The sequence below is a fragment of the Motacilla alba genome, chromosome 5 (genome assembly GCF_015832195.1).
Source record: "Motacilla alba alba isolate MOTALB_02 chromosome 5, Motacilla_alba_V1.0_pri, whole genome shotgun sequence".
In the NCBI taxonomy this organism is placed as follows: domain Eukaryota; kingdom Metazoa; phylum Chordata; class Aves; order Passeriformes; family Motacillidae; genus Motacilla; species Motacilla alba.
The window spans coordinates 8,662,350-8,683,851 of record NC_052020.1 but is presented as its reverse complement, the minus strand read 5'-3'; the positions used below and the strand labels follow the sequence as shown (position 1 = coordinate 8,683,851).

Below are 21,502 nucleotides of genomic sequence, written 5' to 3'. Positions count from 1 at the left end.
AGGGGCAGAGCCAGGGAATGAAGCTTGGAGACAGGAAAGGTTCAAAGAGCCTCCTGTGGCTTGGCACACTTTGGATGTGGCTCCCTCGGGATAAGGCCATGGCACCACAATCACCTCCACAATGTCACTGGGACAGAACTAATGGGATCAGCTTGGATCTGGAACTCCAGCACTGCCCACTGACACAAATTCCCAAAATAATCTCGGAGTATCAACTGACCTTCAAAACACAGGGAACAAGAACTTACCTGTTTGGCCCACCAGTTTAACCCCGAAATCCTGGAATAAATTCCTTGTAACTGGAACGGTGATGGACACAGGATAGGTGTAACCACTTCCCAGTTGGCCCAGCACTGATCCATCTCCATCCCACCTCATTCCTCCCTCAGACTCCTTTCCAAAGCCCCTTTGCTATAAACACATCAAGGTGCGTGCTCCCCTTGGCTAAATCCATCCCTTTTCCTTAACTCCAATCTCTCCTGCCTTGGGTAGAAACAGGTCTCATGAATCCCACATTTTCCTCAAACATGCACGACATCTCCTTTCTGTTACATTGGGAATGATTAATTTTTAATAAGGAGACTCCAGAATGCATCTCCTTGGCATGGACTTGACCACAGCAGTGGAGTTTTCGGGAAAAATGGGACTATCTTGCAAACCCTAATGGATTTAGTGCAAGAGGATGGATAAATCCCAAAGGTGCCCCTCCCAGCACTTGTTCCCAGTTAAAAGCAGGATAAGGGATTCACTGAATCAAAAAAGACAAGGAAATTCTCTACTTTGGAATGAACCTCCTCTGAACAACTGGGACCAGTTCTGAGACTGTTCCCAGGGATCTCAGTCCCACAAACCAGTGACACTGCACATCCCAATGGTTCTCTCCACTGGATATCCAGTCACATCCCTGCACCACCCCATGGGCCAGGATTTGTCCATAGCATCACCATTAAGGCTGGAAAAGCCCTCCAAGATTGAGTCCAACCATTCCTCCAGCACTTCCAAGGCCACCTCTATCATAGCTATGTCCCCAAGTGCCACATCCACATGGCTTTTAAAACCCTCCAGGGATGGCTCCACCACTGGAGCCTGCTCCAATACTTTAAAACCTTTTCCATTGAGGAATTTCCTCTAATATCCAACCTAAACCTCACCTGGTGCAATTTGAGGCCATTTCCTCTCATCCTGCCACTTATTCCCTGAGAGCAGAGCCTGATCCCACCTGACTCCACCCTCCTGTCAGGGATTTGTGGAGAGTGAGAAGATCCCTCCTGATCCCCATTTTTTGCAGGCTGACTCCCCCAGCTGCTCCTTGTGCTGCAAACCCTTCCCTGGGCACTTTACAGCACTTCCATGTCCTCCTTGGTGAAGGATCCACAGGGCTTTAGTAATTCCAGACCTCAGCAATCACCCCCCTGGGCATAAAGGAAGAGGCTTGCAGGGATGAGTCTGTAAAGACAGGGATCACTGTGAGACACTCCAGCTGCCCAAATGAAAGAGAGAATAACGCTTGGAAAGGAATGGAAAAGCCTCACTCGCCCCTCCAAGATTCCCAGGACTTTTTCTCCTTGACCTCAACAAGAGCACACCTTAACTCCAGAGCTCCAGACTCATCAGCCTATGGAAAATCCAAAGCCTGCACTAACACCAGGCTGAGAAACAAGAGAAGCCACCACTTTCTCGGGCATCGGGAGTGGAGAAGGAACTGTCACACACAATCCCAGCGTGCTGCCAGGAACGGAGTTAAAAACAACCCCCAATCCTTGTCTCGATGCCGGCAGCTCCGCAATTCCACCCACAGTTTGTGCCAGCAGAGCCCACGGGCAGCTTCCCGACCACTCCGAGCTCGGGCAAAAATAACGGCCAAGTTGCCACGGGGGAAAATGTAATAAATTCCAATTAATTTGGGATTTGAAATAGAACTCCATGTTCTACAGGGGAATAAAGTCCCCTACATCAAGCTAAGCTTGGCTGGAATAGGGTAGGGAATACAAAAGGAATACCTGGATGAGGTGATGGATACGGCAATAAATGCTGCCAGCATCCCAAATCTGCTCCCAGGTGTGGAACAACAGCTCCCTGGATATATTTACTGGGAATCACCAATCCTTGGTTTTGTTGGAATATCCCACAGCTACACGCAGAACTTGGTAATTCCTGGTCGGAAAGCACACGGCCTCTGAGTTATTTATAGCCAAAACTCCAAGGGCTGGATGCAGCCAGCCAGGGCAGATCCAAGAGGTGACCAGTAATTACACAAGGAGAATTTTGGATGGAGCCTCATTTCTTTAGGGAAAGCTATTTCCCACTACAATCCTGGCAAATTCCTGACAGTTTTACTCCACCCTGGAATGCTTATCAGCTCAGCCTCCTTTTCAAAAAGGCAGAAAAAAAGCAGAAGGAGCAAATATCCAGGTGAGATATTGAAGTCAGAGGCACATCCCTGCTCTGGCACATCTGGAAGCGATGCCTTCGGGAAGAGAAGCCCAGTCATTCCCAAAAGGAATTGCCTCTCTCCCCTCCTGCAAGCAGCTTCTTGGCTCCCTAGTTTACACTAGTGGGCAAACAGTTTTCCCAATAACTTGACTCATTGCTTCAGGAATTCCCTGGGGATGAGTCACATGCAGGGAAAGCCACCGGGAGCGGGTGCCGGGACCACCGCTGCCAACACGAGGAGAGTGAAAGAAGTGGGAGAACACAAAATCCCTGCCAAACTCGGGAAAACTGTGTGGTCAACACCATTCCTTGGCACTCCTTCCCTGCTCCCCCCTCCCCACAAATGTGCTGGAGAGGAGAAGCGCATCCGGAGAGGCGGCTCCAGGCTCCGGAGCCATGGGAATCGTCAGGGAGAGGTTCCCTCCACGTGCATCTGCCGGCATAGGAGGGAATGCTGGCTCTGCTCATCTCCCAGGAATGATCCTAAGGAATTTAAAGTAGGGATTATTTTCCTCCCATCTGACACTGAGGGGGAAAGAGGGACACACGTGGAATTCCAGGGCCTCCAGCTTCTTACTCTACTCCCTGCTCACCAGCATTCCCAGTTTGGCCTTTGTTCTGCATCACATCCCACAGCTTATCTCAGGAGTTTTCTTCTTCTCATATTCCATGACTAAGTGGTTAGGCAGGTACATGCCCAGCTGCAAGTCTAAAGTGCTGGGAATCAGGGCTATCTGGGAAGTTTCTTTGGGAATCTAAACCCAAACGCATCTTTTGTCAATACAATTTGTCCTCCTTACACAGGGATCCTGGATCTGTGACACTTCCAGGCTCAAAAACCTTGGGAATGGCTTCAAACAGCCTAAACCTGACCTGGACATGACCCACTCCCACTTTCCTGATGATGCCTGTTTATTTCCCTCACCGTGTCCCTGCTTGTTTCCTTGGCTGAGGACATGCCTGTATCCCACATTCCTAGAAATCAGCCTGGAAAGAGGTCATGGAGGTCATACTTCCCAAAGTCCAAGTGAAACTTACAGTGGAAGCCACCACCAGCCTATTTGAGGACCTCATCCTGTGGGAGTATGTTCAAGAGGGAACATTTCTGAATGCTATGAATTCCCTGAAAATGCCATTTCTGTGCTTTGCCTTTTCCCCAAACCCTCTCAGATTCCCACTTTCCAGTATCTCGGAAAGCATCAATCTTGCACTCGATTAAGCAAAATCTCCTTCTTGGCCCCAACTCCAGATTTTTCCCAGCCTCCAGTGAAAATCAAACCAATATCAGGATATCCTGGAAACAGTTATTTCTGCAAGCTCATTTGATAAACCAGAGCCTACAAGAATATTTATGGATTAAGACATCAACCCTGAATTCATATTTTTCCAGCAAGATCCTGTGAACTAATCACCAGCATCCAAAGGATTGCTGCTGTCCAAGGGCTTCTTTCCACACTCAATGTATCCACTTTCACTTCCCTGTTTACCCTGGAAGCAAGGATCAAACACCAAAGTCCTGTCTGGGGAAGGGCCAGGACAGGAACACCTGTACAGGTGGGAATTTTAAATACACAGTAGCAGAGAAGTGGGAATTTCAGCCCAGAAATGTTCTTGGCTCGGATATGGACATGGACAACATCCTCTTTCCCTTTTTCCTAAGCTCAAAGGGAATATTTCAAGCCTAAGTCTGGATTTCCAGCTGCAACTTCCCAAGAAATGTGCTTCTGCCCCTCCCATCCTGTGGCTTCCACCGCAACGCATGGGAATAGCCCTGGTAGTAAAATAAATCATCAGGCTGAGCATTCCCAGCAGAATCCTGCTTTATTCCCACCTGGAGAACAGTTTTCTAAAGGAAGCTGCCAGCTCTGCCCCAGCTCCCATAAAACTGCTAATTACAGCACAAATCCAAAGAAAGCAGGAGCAGGCAAGGAGGGAGGGGATGAAGAAAGGAGAGGCAGATTCCAGATCTCCAGCTCACCCAAATGACAGCTTGGGAAAACTTTTCCTGCCTCAGTGCTCCTAAGAATAAATCACCTCTTCCAGTGCTGCAAGACCCCCAAATTCCAGCCCCCATGGAGACCCTTGGGAGCAGCTCCATCATTCCACACCCCAACAGCTCCTCTCTCCTCCTATCCCAAAAAAGGCCCATTGACCATAAGGAACATGGAGTTCACCAAGGAAGAGCACATGGAAAACCACCAACAGTGCAGCACATGCAGCTCCAGCTCTCTCCCAAGTTTATGGAATTAAGTCCCATATTCTCACCCCGTGGAAATCAAATCCTGGGACTTACCAGCCTGCTTTTCCTCCACCTGATGCTTGGGATAAAGATGTTGGAATCACCACAGGGAACAAACAGCACTGGTCCCACACCTCTCCAAACCACCAGGACCAATGGACCAAATGCATCCTTCTCCTTTTCTTAGGAATCCTTACCCATCCAGCGCTTCCCTAATGACAACCAAGCAACCTAGAACTGCAATCCTGGGCTGAATCCTGCCAAGCTGAACTCTTCAGACTCTTCCTGAATCTCAGATTCGTGATGGAAAGCAGGAATCCTCTTTTCCTTCTGCTTATGTAAGCAAGCATGAATCAAGCCCAGGCTTCCCCAATCCTGTGTCATATTTAAGCCTTAAATATATTTATTTTTCCACATTCCCTTCTCTTTGGACACTCCAAGAGCTGCATTTCCAAATCCCAGCACACACACCCCTCCTCCTCACCACCCACAGCCTGCACGTGGAGCTGATCCGCAGTTTCTCCAGGCCCTTGGGATCTGCACTCTCCTGGCAGCCACAACACCCATCCCTCCCCAGCAGGGATCCAGCCCTGCCCACTGCTCCCCAGGGAGAGCCAGGAGATAGGGATTCAGTTTCAAGCTCAGGAATTATTTAATTCCATAAGGCAGCTTTACATGTCCTCAATTTCCACAGGTTTTCCAGCTCTCACTCCTGGAATTACTCACACATATTTACTCCAACTTTTTCCAGCTGACACAGATTCCTTGTGCCTGTTTCTCCCTGTGGATTCATCACTACAGATCCTGGAGCTGGAACTGCTGATTCCCATCTCTACTCTCTGATATCCAGCAAACTCGGTGCCACAGGAAGCACGGCCACACATTCCTGGCTGCAGCCATGGCACCAGGAATCTCCTCCTGCTTCCATGCTTATTCCCCTAATGGACACTCCTGGTGCCTCCTTATTACCAGACCTTGCTCAGCCTGGAGAAGGGAAGGCTCCAGGGAGACCTTGGAGCTCTTTCCAGGGCCTGATGAGATTCCAAGATTGCTGGAGAGGGACTTTGGATAAAGGCATGAAGTGACAGGACAATGGGAATGGCTTCCCACTGCCGGAGGATGGAATTAGATGGGATATTGGCAAGAAATTCTTCCCTGGGAGAGTGATGAGACCCTGAATTTCCCAGAGAAGCTGTGGCTGCCCCAATCCCTGGAAGAGTCCAAGACCAGCTTGGTTGGGGGGCTTGGAGCAACCTGGGCTAGTGGAGGGTGTCCCTGCCCATGGCTGGCGGATGGAACTGGATCACATTCCAGATCCCTCCCATCCCAAATTATTCTGAGATTTTTCTCCCTGTTACCACCACTCTCCATGTTTCCATACCCTCCTTGCTTTCCCTCGTTACGGGGGAGTCCTTCAGCAGAGCTTGGAAGGAGCTTGGAAAGTTGTCACTCCAGGGACACTGTCCCTGCCCTCGCAGCCACCAGCTCCACAGCCAGAACTCATTTGGAAAAGCTGGACAAGAGGGAGGTGAAAGGAGGTGAGGCAGAAGCAGAGAGCCCACGTGACGAGAGCGGAGCTGCAGCCGAAGAAATCCCTGGAAAAGCATTCCTTGGCTCCAAGCAGCTGTGCAGGCACGAACCGAACGGCACAGATTGGAACTGACTGCTCCTAACAAGTGGCTATACCACAGAAAACCAGGAACAATCCTTCCCAAGGGAACGGGGAGCAGCAAAGATGAACTGGCCACATGTGGGAATGTACCAGCTCTGGAGCTGGGGAATGCCAGACTATGGCAGGAGGTAACCAGAAGCAGCAGGAGATGATCCAGAACCTAAAATCAACCATGTGATTTCTAAAATATAGATAGGAGGATCCCAAAAATGAGATGAATGTGCTCATCCCAAAACTATCCCTAATTCCAGATGGTTTAGGTAGGAAGGGACCCTAAGCTCATCCCATTCCAGCCAGCCCCTGCCAGGGGCAAAGACACTTCCACTAGCCCAGGTTGCTCCAAACCCTGTCCAACCTGGTCTTGGACACTTCCAGGGATGGGGCAGCCACAGCTTCTCTGGGAAAGCCATTCCAGGGCCTTGCCATCCTCACTGGGAAGCATCTCTTCCCAATATCCCATCTGCCACTGCCATTGTCCTGTCACTCCAGGCCCTTGTCCCAAGTCCCTCTCCAGCTCTCCTGGAACTCCTTTAGGCTCTGGAAGAAGCTCTAAGCTCTCCCTGGAGCTTTCTCTTGTCCAGGCTGAACACTCCCAGCAATCCCAGCATGTCCTCAATCCATGTCTGAATTGAACAGGAAAAACATCACCTTTCCTGCAGCACATCCCAGCAGAATCATCCTCAGGGCTGTACCTGGATTTCACACCTGGCTGCTGGACATCCTGGATCATGGCCAGGTGATCCCAATCCCTCTCCACCGAACTCAACACCTCTGCAGCTTTTGGAAAGCAAAGGAAAGCAATTCCAGTTTTCCAAACAACAACTGAGCTCAAATCTTGTCCAGAGAAGTTGGCAATCCTCAGAAAACAGGAGGATCCCTGCTCCAACTGCACAGGGATGCATTTTGCAATTGATTTCCCCTCCTCCAGCAGACACAAATTCCGAACGAATTTCACACTTGAATTTATAATCCTAACAGGATTATAAGGAAAAAAGCTGTTCATTGGGATCTACTTCAGGACAAGCCCCTGGCTCCCAGCCCAAGCAGTCTGAGGCTGCTGGAAAAGAAATTCCTTTTTCCTCTCATTCCCGAGGCAACGCGCGGCCATCCTGGTAATTAAACAGAGTGCCTTTGCAGAGATTCCTTCGGCAGGATTTGTCCAGGTGTGGATTTTCCCTGTATTCCTTTAATTATCTTATAATTAACCATGAAGTATCCAATCATCCAGCGCTTTTTCAATTAAGCTTCAAAAGGAAATGCCTGGAAGAGCTCTTGGTGGGGATGCTCTAATCAGCTGGGAAGAGATCACAGGCACCAGAGTTGGGGTTTGGTGACTCATTCCGTTATTGCCAGGACAAGTGAACTTCCAAAGCCAGAAAAAATTCCTTTATTCCATCTTTTTCAGTTCACATCCTCATCCCTGATCAGAGCTCAGAGGCCTGGGAGCAATATGATATTGTAATTAACACAGTTGATTAAAGAATAATAATCAAGCTCCGAAGGATCAGGAATTATCCCTGCCCAGGTTTGACTCTTCTCCATCCCAATCCTGTGCCTCTTTTTGCCTCAGTTCTTTCTCTCAGCCTTAAATTCTGAGCAAGGCACAAGCTGACATCTCCTACAGCTCTCTTCTGGGCAGCAAGGGAAAATATTCCCAGTCTTTTTGATAAGGAAGAACGGGAATTTTGCCTGCATCCTTGTGGAGACGTTTTGGGATCCCGCAGCCCACGGGAGAGGCAAATTGTCCTCAATCTGTGTGTCCAACAGCACGGACAAATGGATCATGGAATTGCTCAGGTTGGAAAAGCCCTCCAAGATCATCCAGTTTAACATTCCCTAGCACTGCCAAGGCCACCACGACTACCCCAAGTGCCACATCCATGCAGATTTTAAATCCTTCCAGGAATGGGGATTCCACCACTGGAGCCTGTTCCTATGCTTTGCAACCCCTTCCATGAAGGAATTTTTCCTAGTATCCAACCTAAAACTTCCCCTGGCACAACTCAGGTGTCACAAGCCACTGGCTTGCCAGCTGGCTTCGATTTTTTTTTCAAAATACCAAGAGAATTCCAAAAGTCTCTTGGAGAAGGGATCTCTTGAGCGCTCCTAACAGCTCCCAGAATTCCGGGAGCTTCTCACACACCTTCCCAGCCAGGTTCCTGACAGACTTTCCCACATCCCACAGACAACACACCTTCTCCAGTGGGGAAAAAAACAAATCAATCAATGTCTCCGACTGCTGGCATTCCAGTTTTTGCAACCACATGGATATTTAAGGATTTATAAAGATCCCATGGATATGGAATGATTTTATTTTCACTGCAAAGAGGGAAACAGCAGAACAAACAAACCCAGGGAATAACCAGCTCCAGCACCCAGCCTGGAATTGTCCAGCACAGGATGAACCCAAGCATTCCTTAAGCTGGAAAAACTCCATGTCCACAGGGTTCTTCCTCCCTCCACCATATTCATTGCTCCCAGCTGGGTCCAGTGTCCAGCAAATGATCAAATGATCCCTCTGGAGTAAGGGAATCAGGTTATGGAATGACACTAGGAATAATTCCCCTCTCAGTTACATGATTTCCTGGCTGGAATTTTCAAGGTGTTCCAGCTCCCAGACTGAAGCTGGAAAAGGTAAAAAGGACACCAGGATGACCCCGTTCCTTTCCATGAGGAAGTTTTAAATTCCGGCACCAGCAGCCCACACATCCCTTCTTCTGTCTCTCCCTGAAAAGCCAGGAAGGAGACAACACAGCAAAACGGGAAAATTCCGTGTTTCCACCAGGAAAGCAGCAGGGGGATAGGAAGGGACAATCCAGGCTCTGAAATGTGTTGGGATAAAATCTCACCTCCACCCTCATCCAGCTCTTCCCAAGTCCACCACAGGGTTTAAGCATTACCAGGATGGAAGCCAAAGAATCCAGAGGTAAACATCCAAGAGAAAACAAGGAGGGAAGGGGTTGGGATCACTGGAAAAGCCAGCAGGAGCTGCCTCTTTAACACCCCTCCCTCAGCTGCCAGCACCCAAGAATCCCATTCCTGCTCCAGGCTGCCAGCAAGGAGTGACCTCTGGAGAACACAGATCCATCCACCAGCAGCACACAGCTCACCCCTTTTCCCTCCTACAATGATCCAACACCCCCATTTCAGGGAAATCTGAGGCACAATTCGGTGATTTTCTGCAGGGAAGAACAGAAGCTCCGAATCCCCCACGTTTCTGGGGTGGGCTTTTCCCCCGCTCCAGGAGGAAGATGAAGTCATGTTCCCAAAATAGTTCCAAGGAAAAAGGCTCCAGGGAAGGCAGAGCTCCCCTTTAACCGGAGAGCTGAAACTTCCCTGCCCTCCTAAGGGACGGATGAATTCAAATTCCATTCTACAGCATTGGAAACGTGGAAAACTGAAGTATTAAAGCACCAAGTTATTAATTAATAACAGCCACTAATTAATGGAAAATCCAAATTTAGGGGGGGAAAAAAATACAACCCCATTATTACAAAATAAGGGATGACAGCCTTCAGGCAGAAGTCCCAAATCCCAGATTTACAACAAATTAAGGGATTGGATCCCTCAGGCAAGAGTCCCAGCTGTGCTGACCACAACCCAGCCATGGTGCAGTGGCAGAAATACCCCAGGGATGCTCCCACAGGGAAAAAACTGCACAGCTGCTTCAGTCAGGATCCCAACACACTGAAACCCAGGCCCCATCCTATGGCAGGTGCCTGTTTTCCATTGGATTTGGCTGGAAATTCGTTTAAAAACCACAGTTCTTCCTTAATTGACCTCTCATCTTTTTCCTGTTTCAATTTTCTAAGGAACTTTGGGACTGCAATTCCTCTTCCCTCACACAACGCAGCCGTTTTTCCTGAATTTCCCCCCACCCCAGCCTTTCTGAGCACACATGGGGTGATATTCCCAGGAAGAGGCATGCAGACAGGACTGGGCAAAGTCCCATATTCCTTGGGAGCTACCTAAACAACAGCTGCACTGGGGAAAAAGAAACCAGATTTCTCTGTCCTGAATATCTTATCTACTTCCAAGGAGGTGGGAAAAGCAGATTCAGGAACAGCTTAGCCTGGAAAACTCATCCCAAGGGGGTTCCTAACCCTGCTCCCCAAGCATCTGGAATCCAGGGTGGTCTTTCTGCTGCCCCCCTCCCTAAAAAAAGGGGCTCTGAGCTGCTGAGTCAGCAAAACAACAGCAGGGTGGATTCGGGCATCTCCTTATCCAACTTGTAATTAACTCCGAGGCCACAGAGCAGCCTGGAATGGGAAAACTCGGAGGCAGGAGCCAACTGGGAGAGAAGGAATCTTGGTTTCCCACTTAAGTCAGAAATTAAATCCCTTTCCTACCTTTCCTGACAAATCTTCTTATAAATGAGAACTCCAAGCCTCGCGACTCCCTGTTCCCATAGGAACATGAGAACTTCCAACCTCATCTCCTTTTCCAAGAGCAGCAATGTCTAATGGAGCCTCGGCAGCTGGAATACTATAAACACTGAGAAAGGTAAAAGAACACTTCTCTCATTTCTCCTCCAAAAGGGAAGCAGCAGCCCCGGGGGCCACCAAGTCCTAAATTCCTGCCTTTTCCTCTCTCCTAATGGCATTTATCACCTTTTCTCCCCAAAAAAGCCAGAGTTTCAACAAAAACTCCAATTTGAAATGCCAGTTCCTTGGAAAACCCTTGCAGTCAGGTGTGAGGAGCTGAGCAAACACCAGGATAGCTGTCTAAAGTACAGAGCAACAAATGGTCACGTTGTCTGGGAACAGGATCTCCCGCTTCTCCAGGCCTGGACAACCAGGAATTCCGGTACCGCACCCTCTGGCACAAAACCTTTTACCTCTGGACACTGAGGCAGAAGATCCATCTGCTTTCCTCCTCTCCATGCAAAACTTCCAGGCCCTGACACACTGGAATGGTGAAAGCATTCCAGAAGGAAAAGGGGATTTGCTCCCACTCTCCACCCAAAAACTTCCCTAAATATTAAGGTTTAACCAAACAGCACCTGCTGGAAGAACGGAAAGGCCAACTCACTGTTTTTTGGGAATGCTGAGCCCTTGTGCTCCGGAGCAGAGGCTCCAGGGCTGTGTTTCCCATGCCAGGCAGGAGGGAGTGTTTTGGCCCAGCCCCAGAGCACTCAGAGCGGAGCGGTTCACCAAACAAATCCACGTTAACATTGGGATTTTGGTGTCATAAATCAGGTGCTTTCAGGTGAAAAGGTTCCGGATTGCTCCGACCACACCCTTCCACGCTTTTTGCACTCCAAAGGGCAGCATTTCCCAGCTCTGGCACACAAAAGGCAAAATCCTGCAGCTACAGGAACAGGAACCAGGATGAGTTCTTCCCATTCCATCTGGTTTCCCAAACCCCCCCTTGTCTAGGCTTTTGTGGAAGGAGCAGCCACATTTCTTAGCAGTGGGAAGTGCCTCTCACTCTCCTCAATCTACATCCTGCTTCCAAGTGTTGTTCAATTAAGAGTTAACACGGAAAGGAAAATGAGGAGAGCATCTGGAAAACGACAGGATAAATACAACGGCAGCTGGGAACACCAAGGACAACAGGAGCTGGATTCCGATGATCCCGGTGGGTTCCATCCAACTTGGGATATCCTATGATTGACTCGTCCATTGCACAACACCCCAAGGTTTTAAGAGGATAATTGGCTGAGGACAGTCCAGGATCCTCTGTGTTGGAGAGATTCCCACGTTCCCTGGGGTGACTCCACCTCTTCCTCAGCCTGCCCAGGTGACACCTCCCCAGCACCTCGTCCACCCGGTTGGAGCTGCCACACGGAAGGCTGAACTAATCCGAGCCTTGGGATGAGCATCCAGTGAACAAACACAGCGCATTCCCTTCCGCTCTCCTGAGCCAGAAGGATCTGGGTGAGCCCGCAGTCGCTAAAAGCCACCTCGGATCAGTTCCGCTGCCTGAATCCCCTCAGTGTATCCCAAAAAACCGGAACTGCGAGGCCTTACCGGGCTCGCGGATATCGCAGTCCCAAAATTTCACTTCCCTGTCTTGTCACCCCCCGAGAGAAGGAAAATCTGGCAGGATCATTCCCCTGAGAACCAAACTAAAGCTTGTCCCAAGGAGTAAAGGCTAAATGTGAGACTCCTTGGAGTTCCTATCCAGAAATGGCTGGGAATCAGGGTTCCAGGCCATTCCAGGGAACAAACATGCAAGGAGCCAGCAAATCCACGGACACAAAACATGGGTTCTGGTATGAAGGACATGGGAAAAGTTGGGAACATCAAACCCCTCAGGAGTGCCTGGCCTGCACATAGTGAATCGTGGAATTGTTAAGGTTGGAAACGACTTTTAGGATCATCAAATCAAACAATCAGCCCACTAACCCATGTCCCAAAGTGTCACATTCACATGGATTTTAAATCCCTCCAGGAATGGGGACTCCACCAGTCCCTGCTGCCCTCGGCAGCATCTTCCAGAGCTTCACAACCCCTTCCATGAAGAAATATTCCTAATATCCAACCTAAACCTCCTCTCATGCAACTTGAGGCCACTTCCTCCTTTCCTGTCATTTGTTCCCTGGGAGAAGAGCCCAATCCCACCTGGCTCCCACATCCAGTCATGGAATTGTAGGGAATGAGAAGTTCCCCCAATCCTCCTTTTCTCCAGGATAAAACGCATCCTGCAAACTCGCACGTTAGATAACAGAGAAGCTTCCAACATCGGCATGTTCCTGATTTCCCTCCCCAAATTCCTGCTCCCCACCTCACAAGGGAATTTCACCAACTCTGCCAGTATTCCCAGGAGGCTCCACACTTACTCAGCCGCCCATTCCCGAGCATTTTCTGCAGCTTCCCACGTGCTTCCCACCTCCCAGCTCGCCTCTCCTCATTCCTCCGCCCTCATCCAAGGGGAACACAAAGTCAGAGCAAGGCCCCAGAGAGTCCCGAAATTATCCTTTGCCAGCTGGGATTCCATAAGGCAAAGAGTTCCATGCAACAAATCCCTTTATCTCAGGTTCTATCAGGCCTTGGAATAACACTGGATTTGGGGATGTGCCCATTTCCGACTGAGTTAAATTTGATTGTGGCACTGGAGGTGTTCAAAGGAGCTCAGGGAGAAAATACGATCCCTTCTTTTTTTAAGGGCCAAAAGACTCTTTTCCAAAAGCAACACACTGATCCAGGAATAGCCACAAAATTTAGAGGGAAGAAGGTTTTCCCGACAAAGCAACCTGTGGCTTCCTGCAGAAGTTTTAACACCACAATTCCACAAAGGGAAAGGGAATTTTGCCCCTGGATTTGTCAGCAGGATTTTGAGGAAAGCTCTAATCTTTCCAGCTTTGGAACATGGATGTCTCTTTTTCCACTAGAAAATAAGGGAGAACTGACAAAGGTAGAGGGAAGAGCAATCCCACAGAGCTCAAAATCTCTCCACGAAATCTTCCCTTATTCCCTACTCTATCCAGGGAAGAAAATGAGCAGCACACAAATGACAAACTCCTGCTTTTATGGGAAGTTTTTCTCCTTCCTCTGACAGGGCATATGTTTTCCTCTCTCCAAGGAAAAATCCAGTTCATCCCTGAATGCTCTCATTTAGGGAAATGCTGGTTGTCATTAGCGGATGCTCTGGTGCCATGGAGATGGTGACAAACAACTGAATCAGCCGGAAAAAACCCGGAGTCACAAAAAGGGGAACGTGCTTCCAAAGGTTAAACGTGGCCCAGAGGTACAGGAAGAACATTTATAGGATCTGGATGTCACCAAGAAACAGGGAAGTTGTGGATCCATGGAAGTGTCCAAGGCCAGGCTGGATGGGGCTTGGAGTTACCTGGGATAGTGGGTGAGCTTTAAGGCCCCTTCCAACCCAAATTATTCCAGGATTCTAATCACGGGATCCAAGCAGAGCAGGAAAAACTTTTTTCAGGACAATCCCCGGCTGGCTGAGATGCTGGAAGCTCCCAAGCAGCACCTGCCTTGTTCTGATTTTCTGGGAGGTGAAACAGTTCATTTCCCACGGGAGAAAACAGCACCAATTTGCAGGATCATTTAGCAGACCCAATGGGAAAAGCCAAGCCTCCAGAGGCTCCCAGTTTGGAGCTGAAATCCATATTCCAAAAATACATCCAGGCTGTTACAACACCAGGGATCTGGGCTGCAAAGACAAGCCATGACAGAATAATAAATTTCATCCCCAAAGGATGCAGAGCTGTGGAAATTCCAACTTCCAGCAGAGATGGAGCAGCAGGACACATCCAAATGGGAACCTTCCAGGGAAGAACAGCACCTTTCAGGGAAGAAAGGGCTGAATTCCATCCCAGCCTCCCCATTCTCTATTTGCTGCACTGAACTATAATGGGAACGTCCTGAATTTTCCTGTTTCTTCTCATTATCCAGTTCAAATGTTTTAAGGTGGCCTGAGGGATTCAGCGTTTTATTCCAAAAGAACAAGGATAAGGATTCTGTCCTGCAGCCTGCCTGGATGTAAAAATCAGGACCACTCAGATCTGTGGGGATAATAAAACCTCCAGGGCAAGAAATCCCAAGGAAACATGTTCCAGAGGAAAAAAGTTGTGGAAAATGCTCATTTAAGGTGGCATTCCCATATTTACTGATGGCTACAAGTGAATTGCACTGAGGTATTTGCCACTGACTCCCGATGAAATGGCAAGTGAAAAACACCAGGAAAACTTGCAATTTAAGGCTCTAAATTGTATCTTGGATCCTGTTTTCAGGGAAAAATTCCTATTGAGCTCAAAGCCAGCCCTGAGGAACCCACTTGTTTCAATTCCACACCAAGGGAACACGCAGGAAGCAAAACCTCAGCTGGAAGGGAACAAAAAGCCAGGAATTTTCATGCAATTCCACAGATCTTCGAAGAGGAGCTCAGAAGGCTCCTCAAAGAGAGGGAGGAATGCCAGTGGATGAGGCAGGATGAGGATTTTCAGGGATCTGCTGGAGCACAAGGGCCGTTAAGGAAGGATTTGAGTTAAAGAAGAAACTCCTGGATTAAGAGCCCAGGGCAGAATTCCTGACAGTTTCTGCCTGCCATGCAGATTTCCAGCTCCTGCTGCAAGGAAGAGCAAAATAATCCAAAGCTTTTTTTAATTTCATCTTTCCAAAGAGATCCAGAGGTAAGGGATCCATGTGCCTTCCAGTGGAAAGAGGAAAAGGAAAAGGAAAAGGAAAAGGAAAAGGAAAAGGAAAAGGAAAAGGAAAAGGAAAAGGAAAAGGAAAAGGAAAAGGAAAAGGAAAAGGAAAAGGAAAAGGAAAAGGAAAAGGAAAAGGAAAAGGAAAAGGAGGAAGAAGGAATGCCTGAAGGTACAGGGCACATTTTTCCTGAAACACTCTGGGAATTACTTCCTGTATCCAAAATCCCTGCTAGGGTCCAGGAGCGTTTTTGTCCATATTTCAGGGCAGGATATTCCTCAGCAGGGCAAACTCTCCCGTTTTTTACCAAAACCTGGAAGACCATTCTAACTTCTTCCATTTTCAAAGTTCCAAGCTGGGCAGGTGCTGCACCTGGCAAATTTTCAGGGATTTTTTTTTTTCCTCTGATTTCTCAGTAAAAATCCACACAACAAGGAGCAGAAACACACCTAAATTAACAATATCATGCGTGAAATAACAAAAGTATCAGCTCCAACTGGCCTGGAATGAAGAGCCTGATTGACTCCCATCTATCCCAGCAGGAATAAACATCCCAGCACTCTCTGCAGATCCCTCAAAAGTCCATTTGTCACACTTCCCATGGCACAAAGGCCACTTTCATCCGCTCCCAACACCCGAAAAACTCCAGCCCTGCAGCTCCAAGAGCAGATTAAAATGGTTTCACTCACCCCATCTCAACTGCTGCGTCTTTAACTGGAAATTCCTCAAATTCCAGCGCTCAGTCCAGCTCGGGATGCTCTTATTCATCAACTGGATCACTGTTGGGAGCAGAGGTGGAACCAAGGGTCATTTATTTGGGAGGGGAGGAAAAGCAGGGTGCAGGCTCCCCAGAATAAAGCTGCATGGTCTAGGGGAGGTATAAAGGCTTGATTCCCCAAAAAAAAAGCCTTCAGAGAGGACAGGGATGTTTGGGACAGAAGAGAATTCCTGCTGGTTTACTCCAAGGAAGTTTCATAAATGACAGCCAGGTCTGGGAATGATTGGAAGTTTCTCCAAACTCTTCTCCATCCAAAGCTGAGCAGCTTCCTGAGCTTTACACCCTCCAGTTTGAACACTTCTCCTCCCTACACCCTTCCAGCTGCTTGGAAAAGACCCTCAAAAACCAGGATTATGCCACTTTAAGGAAAAATTTCTAAGGCACACAAGCCGTAAATCCTGATTTTGCAAATCCATACAATGATACGGCAGCTCCGAAATCCAAGTGACCTCGTTTGGAGCAGCCAGCTCTCAATTAATTAACTTCCAAGGGGAGGGAGAGCAGAAGGAACAGGACTGAGATTCCCACACAAAGTCAAAAAAAAAAACCAAGCAGAGGGGTTTTTTTTGGTCGCTGTAATTGTTCGTCCAGGGAATTTTAGCAAAGTTTCCAAAACATAGGATTTTTTTTTTTATTATTCCTCACATTTTCGGTCATTGGGAGGAGCATTTTCACCCTTCTCACTTTCCCTCCTGGCACAGCACTTCCCTTAAATCCCATCATTGCACAACTGTTCCTTCCCAGCCCTCTGAAAAGGGAACGGGTGGACACGGCCCAGAGAAGTTTCCCTTTCTCACCACCCTGTTCCCAGCAACCACAGAGGCATTCACAGCATTCCCTGTCTCCAGGATTCAGATCTGGCTGTGCAGGTAGCAGGCAAAAAGTGCCCAGTGCCTTAATTTAAATGGGAATTCGGGTCAAATCAGGATTTTTTTTTAGGTCAGCACTGACAAAGTCAGTTCCTGCAGTACATAGTCCATATCCTTAAATCCCTGATTTTGACCCTCCTGAGTAAAACATTTGGACAGCAGAGCTGCCAACTCCCAAATTTCCAATTTAAATTCCCACTTAAAGGGGGAATTTTATCCTGCTCCTTGCTGAAGGGTTTTGGCTGCAGAAATTCCAGGTTATTTGTATCATTTACCAGGTAACTGAGGCTTTTCCAAGTCTCTTGTCCCTGTTGGGCAAACCCGACCCCCTCAGGCATTCCCAGTCCAAGCTGGCACTGCTGGAATTCCCCCAGCAGCTTTAAGACCCCCCGTGCAACTTTTATGACCCTGAAAACCAACACCTGGTACAACAAACACCTTCCCCCCAGCTCAGGTTTCCAACTTGGAAAGCTTCTTCCAGCAGCGTCCACAGGATACACATTTCAGCCGAGCCAACGCCAGAGTCACGGAGAGTCCGAAGCTTTCCAAGAGCCACTTCCCACAATTTCATTATCTCCCATTTAAGAACGCTCAGCCTGACCACAAAAACTCGGCTGCTTCTCCCTGTCCAGCCAGGAGGATGCAGCAACTCATCCCCACTAAGTTTCATCCAGAGGGAGATGAATTTTCCCACCTTGAAGTAGGGAAGGTGGGAATTTCCTTTCCTTTAAAACCATTCCCCAGAGTTTTGCTGCTTTCCTGTCCCAGGGTTCTACATCCCACCTTGGTGAATCACTGTGTGATTTCCCACCTGGAGCAGGCTCTAAGGACCACGGCGTGCACCAGGCTCGGCAATCCCCATTCCCACATTCCCATATTCCCAGTGCCAACTGAAGCCTGTCCCAAACACACCAGCAGGTACTAATTCCCAGAATTGGGCACAGCGGGAATTCTGGCTGAGCGGCCTGGCAGGATCCCAGCTCCGAGATCTCAGAGCGACATCTCCCTTACTTTCATAAGGATATCTTACTTCTGCAGCTGCCCGCGATCCTAAATTTGGGAATTTTACGGCCGCGGCTCAGCATCCGCCCGCGTTGCTCAAGTCAGGTACCGTTCCCTGCGGGAAGTAATAAAAGCTGGGAGCAAGAATCCCCGTGTCACACCCACACCGCAGCTTCTCCTCCTCCCTGGACATCCAGCGGCACCGCTCCCGCCTCCCTCCGCAGGATCCCGGCTCCCGAGCGCCGGGATCACCTTCACGCCTCGCACCTGCCCGGGCCAGGATGGCGGCTTTCCCGAGGCGCAGGTGGAAGCCCACCGCTGCCCGCGGGGCGCAGGCCACACGGAGCGGGGCCCTCCCGCCGGGAATGCCGCGCTTCCAGCGGGATCCGGACCCCTCGGGCGGCGCGGGCCTGCAGCCCGGCGGGGCGGGGGGCGGCGGCGGGCGCACCCCCGGCCCTGCCAGCGCCCTCCCGGCTCCCCCGCACCTGCCGCAGCGCCGGCCCCCGCCGCCGCGCCATTCCCATCGCCGTCCCTCACCTCGCTCCCGCTGCCGCCGCCCCGGGAGCGCCGCGGCCGCCGCCGCCTCCTCCATGCCGGGGGCCCTGCGGCCCCCGATTCTCCAACGCCGCCTCCGCCCTGCCGGGGCCGCCCCCGCCTCGCCGGGGCCGCCCACTGCGTCAACTGCGTAAGGGCCGCTACGCAACCTGCGGTCGCCGCGGCAACGAGGGGTGCGGGGCGCGGCGGCGCCGCCTGGTGGCGGCCGGCGGTAGCGCCACGGGGCGGGGCGATCCCGGGCCGGCCGCGGATTCCAGCGGGGAATTCTCGGCGGGAGCCAGGGAGCCCCGGCGGCGGCGGGCAGGGGCCTCGCCTGGGCTGGTGCTCACCCGCGCTACCGATATTATCACGGAAAGATCCCGCTAGACTCACGGGAGGATCCCACAGGAACCAATTCCCTGGGAAAAACCTCCAGGATCACCGAGTCCGACCTGTGACAGTCTCCCCGCCGTGTCACCCAGCCCAGAGCGCAGAGTGCCACATCCACTCGTTCCTTAAACGCCTCCGGGGATGGGGACTCCACCACCTCCCTGGGCAGCCCCTTCCAGTGTCTCATCACCCTTCCCATTTCTTGGGAATTTCCCAAGAAATTCCTTCTGGTGTCCAACCTGAACTTCCCCATGGCATACGTTGAGGCCATCTCCTCTTGTCCCCTGGGACCACATCCGGCTCCAACTTGCCTACCCCCCCAGTCAGGGAATTCAGGGAGCAATAAAGTCTCCCCTCAGCCACACCTGGAGCTCTCCCAACATCCCTTCCCTCTGGAAAACTGCGTAGCACTGCACTGTCCCTCATGGAGAGGGCCTTGGCACGCTGCTCTCAATGCCCGGCATGGAAAAGCAGTGCTTTCCTATCAGGAAAAAAATGTTCCCAAGAAAGGTGGAGCAGGCCTGTTCACAAAAATATGGAGTGTTAGGAAAAGAGGGAATGGCTTCCCACTGACAAAGAACAGGGATTAGATGGGATATTGGGAAGAAATTGCTAGACCCTGGGATGGATTTCACCGGGAAGCTGTGGCTGCCCCATCCCTGGAAGAATCCCAGGCCAGGTTGGACCAGCCTGGGAGTAACCTGGGATAGTGGAAGGTGTCCCTGCCCATGGCAGGGGGACTGGAACTGGATGAGCTGCCAGGTCCCTTCCAACCAACCCCCCCTCTTCACCAAAAAACCCTCGAGAGGATGGACACGCCGCAACAACCATCCTGTTTGGGAGGAAGGACAGCGATTCCCTTTGAGCACGGCAGCTGCCATCATCCAAGGACGCAACTGAGATGCTCCTACTGCAAAAAAAGGCGTCGAAAAATAGCCCAAAAAAATTGGAAAAAAAAAAAAAAATCTCTGTCCCAGAAAAGCTGATCCAACAGGGAATAGCAGCACATCCTCGCCTGCCCATTCCTCCTTAAAGCAAGTGGAGCAGCCTTTAAATGGTCTGCTGGGTGATATCACCGTACCTGGGAAATAAAACAGCCTGACAGGGGCGGAAAAACATTCAGGAAAGGCTTTGAAGCTCCGGAATTCATTTGTGCCGAGGCCTTTGTATCCCGTTCAGGCAGAAAAATCCACCTCACGCTCATTCCGAGTCCCTTTATCTTCCCAGACAGGTGCAAAGTGGCTCCGCTTGGGATGAAAAGCTGCTGCCAAATTTAGCATCCCAACAAATCGTTTCATCCAGCCTGTGGCACTTCCAAGGTCTCCCTTCGGCACGATCCGCTCCCGGCCTGGCAGGCACCCCTGGAAGCCCCCAAACCTGGAGCAGACAGAGGGAAGAAGCTCAGGAAGACTGGAAATTATGATTTTATTCAGGGAAATACAATCAGAAGCCATCCAAGGCTTTCCAAGGGGTGGGATAGAGCACATCCCAGCCCAGATCCTGCCAATTAAGGGACGCAAGGCGATTAATCCGATACAGCTCAGGATTTCTGCCTTCCAGCAGCTCCAGCTGCCCGATTCCAGCCTGGCTCCACCCAATTGCGAGGGCCAGACCACATTTATAGCCCAGCTCCGGGGTCAGGATTCATCCCGGTGACCCCCAGGGCTCCGTTCCCTGACTCCTGTATGGCAGTGACACCCTTTACGGGCAATTTCGGAATGTTTTGGATAAACTGGATGCCTTATAAGGCATTAAGAGAAGGATTAATGCCCTCAGAAATCCCATTTTCCCCCCGCTGTCATGACACGGAGGGCGGGTGGCGAAGCATTTAAGGGAATTAAGGAATTAATTTGAGCCTGTCACAAAAGACGTGATTTTCCGTGATTTTCACATGGATCTGCCCCCACCTCCAACCTCTGGAGCAAATCCATTCATTTCAGAGCTTCCCAACCTGTGGGAAAGGGTTGAGCCTGGGTTTAAATGCCTGGGGCAAAGGTGTGGTTATGGTACACACATCCCCGGGAATCCTACACCTTCAGAGGGATGTAAGGGAGAGTTAGAGCATCCCAGACATCCACCAGCTGGGTTATCCCGCTGGATAACTCGGATGCAGCGTCTCCATCAGTGTCTCCACCAGCCATTTCACAAGGAAACCTCCAAAGGCCCCCCTGGCTTAAGGAATTGCTATTCCTTACTCACCTCTGGATGGATCTGCGCTCTTTATGCAGGAATGACCTGGGAATAAGAGGGAGAGGGAATTCTGTGCTGTTCTTCCAGCTGGAGCATCATACCTCAACACATGGATATGGCTTGGGGCTGTTCCACACCACAGCCTTGGAATTCTCCGTATCAGCTCCCAGGAAAAGGCCAGACCACTGTAGGCAGCCCTGGAGCTCGGGAGATCCCTGGAATGTGCCAGGAAGGGTTCAATCAACAAAGAGCCCATCCAGCTGGGTGTCCTGAAAAGAAGCC

The 21,502-nt window shown here is 50.2% G+C and overlaps 1 protein-coding gene across 2 annotated transcripts in view; it reads right to left on the bottom strand.

Annotated features, from left to right (window-relative positions):
* DAGLA (diacylglycerol lipase alpha) overlaps positions 1-18,764 on the bottom strand; it is a 58,087-nt gene extending 39,323 nt beyond the window's left edge. Inside the window, exons 1-2 of one of the 2 annotated variants that reach the window (XM_038138400.1) lie at positions 18,644-18,764; positions 16,147-18,221 (exon numbers count right to left, since the gene is read on the bottom strand). The gene's annotated coding sequence lies outside the window, so the exon portion shown is untranslated. The remainder of the gene's footprint in view (positions 1-16,146; positions 18,222-18,643) is intronic. The other variant, XM_038138402.1, reaches the window with a different exon arrangement.
* Between the last annotated feature and the right edge of the window lie 2,738 nt (positions 18,765-21,502).